Source organism: Octodon degus, unplaced genomic scaffold, assembly GCF_000260255.1.
Source record: "Octodon degus isolate 3935 unplaced genomic scaffold, OctDeg1.0 scaffold00060, whole genome shotgun sequence".
Lineage (NCBI taxonomy): Eukaryota > Metazoa > Chordata > Mammalia > Rodentia > Octodontidae > Octodon > Octodon degus.
In genome coordinates this window covers 505,832-508,558 of record NW_004524636.1, presented here as the reverse complement: position 1 = coordinate 508,558, position 2,727 = coordinate 505,832, and positions in this window count along the sequence as shown.

The window sequence follows — 2,727 nt, the reverse complement described above, 5'->3', positions numbered from 1 at the left end:
AAAGTAAAATTTTTGAGCATTAACTGCTACCCTGAAAAACTGAAAGAAATTAGTACTACAATCATTTTATCTATCCTTTGTATATACATACATGATTTTCCCCATCCTTTTGTTCCTACCCTTTCCCTTTTCCCTTACCCCAGTTATTTATTACTCCTGCTCAGTTTCTTTCCCCTTTATTATATCTATTGCACCTTTCAGATTTTATTTACTCTTTCAGGTTCTTACTATCTTGTCTCCTTTTCTCTGGTGTTCCATAGCCGGTGATAGTCTCAGTAGTGAGGTTAATTTAATTTTGTTTTTGTTTTTTGTTTTTTGTTTTTTTTTGAGGTTAATTTTAAAGGATGAGGGTGTCTAACAAAAATAGAAGGGTTTAAAAATGAGGTCAACCTTGGTTAAGATCACTGTGAACTAGCTAAATTACTACCTCTGCTAAGCCTCAGTTTTCTTATCTCTAAAATGGAGGGTAGGGCTGGAGAGACAGCTCGGTGGCCTAAGCACCTGCCTGGCAAGCACAAGGACCTGGATCTAATCCCTTGTACCTCATGCCATGGTGGCCCATGCCAAGCCATCGAAACTAGGCGTGGTGGTACACACTTGTAATCCCAGCAATGGGGAGGCTGAGACAGAAGGATCACTATGAGTCTGAGCTGCATAGTGAGACCCTGTACCAAATACAAACATAAATAATTAAAAGATTAAGAATAAATAAAATGAAAAAAAAATAAAATGGAGGATACAATCTCTCTTGTCAAGGAAACTGTGAAAATTAAACATTGTAAGTATGCAGACTGGCAAGCATGGCACCTCGTCCATGGTAGGTACAAAGAATGGTGATTGCCCTTTCTCCCCTTCCATCATCCCCTTCACATTCTCTCTAGGCTGGAGAGTTAGACCCGTCTTTGATATTTAGCTCATGCTGGTTTCCTTCTCTTTCCTCCAAACATTTTTTGTTGTTGTTGCATTTTTAGGGAAGGGTCTACAGGGTGCTCAGGGTCTCACTACTAGAATGGACTCATAGTGATCCTCCTGTGTACAGCCTCCCAAGCACTGGGATTACAGGAGTGTGCCACCATGCCCAGTCTCAGTCGCCATCTCAGCACACCTCTGGGGGTGGGGCCGGCACGGCAGGCTGGGGGATGGAACCCCTGACCCCTGCGCCTGCTTGCAGGCACTTTAATCCACTGAACTATCCTCCAAATGGTTTTGAACCCATGTTTCAACAGTCCCAAAGGTGATGCCTAATCTTTAGGAGTGGGTGGCTTCTTAAAACACAGATGGATGACCACACTTAGAGTGCATGAGTAGAAATTTTGAGACAGAACCCTAAAATTTGCTTTTCCAACACATTTGTCACTGATGCTGCTATTGATCTGAGACCCATCATTTGAAAAGCTCCACTCTTGATGATCCTTCAAATAATCTCAGTATATTGGATAGAAGATATTAAAATGTTCCAGTTCTTCATATAAACATATTAAAAATGTCTTGAGTTTGTTTTTCAAAAGTCATAGAAATTTAGTGGGGGAGACTTCTGCTATTAAGAGGGCTGAAAGCACTTATTCCGCTGAACTATCTCCCCAGCCCCAAGGTTTACAGTTTGAATGATCCACTTTAGCCACTTATTTTACTTTTATGGATCACAGATTGGGTCAAGTCTTACTTTTCACTCAGCCCAACATCCTGGAGATTTTCTCCTGTTTTGAAAAAACCATTACAGTGTTACATTTTACATCTAATCTTTGATATATCTTAGGTTAATTTTTTTTTTAATAATGTGTGAGGTTGAGCTTCATACTTGTTTGTGAACATTGAATGTGTCCCCCAAATTCCAAGAGTTGGAACCACAGTCCTCGAAGTCATATGTTAATGGTATTTGAGAAATGGAACTTTGATAGGTGATTGGGCTCATTTATAGATTAGTGGATGAATGGATTTTGGCTTTATTATTATTATTTTTGTGGAACCAGGAATTGAACTCAGGCCCTTGTGCTTGCCAGGCAAGTGCTTATTCTGCTGAGCTATCTCCCTGGCTCCTTGGCTTTATTATAAAAGGGAGCTCTCATGTGCTTGTTCTGTCTCACCATGTCGTGCCTCTGCCATGTCACAGTGCAGCCAAGAGGCCCTCATCAGAGGTGGAGCAGATGCCAACACCATGCTTTTGGACTTCCCAGTCTTGAGAGTGATGAGCTAAACAAACTTGTACTCTTTATAAATGACTCTGTTATTATTCAGTTATGACAACAGAAAGTGAATAACACAAACATCAATTATTATTATTATTCTTTTCTTTTCTGCACTTAGGACAGGGTCTACAGGGTGTTCAGGGTCTCACTACTAGATCGAACTCATAGCGATCCTCCTCTTTTCAGCCTCCCAAGTGCTGGGATTACAGGCGCATGCCACCATGCCTAGTCTCAATTGCCAGCTCAGCACACTCCGCGGGCAGGACCAGCATAGCTCGCCAGGGATCAAACCCCGGCTGCTCTGCTCTACTTATGCAGGTATTGTAGTCTGCTAAGCTCTCAGGCTGGCCCAACATCAATTATTTTATAGATCCTTGGGAACAAAGCCTTGAGAACTTTGACAACAAGGTATATATAGGGTACTCTGGAACAGGTACCTATGTATGAGTACCCTGGGAGGATTAATTTTAAGCAAGTCCATCCTGAAACACTTCCCACAAGAGCCAGCACTTCAGCTCTTCTTTGGAGGGTGACTATGATT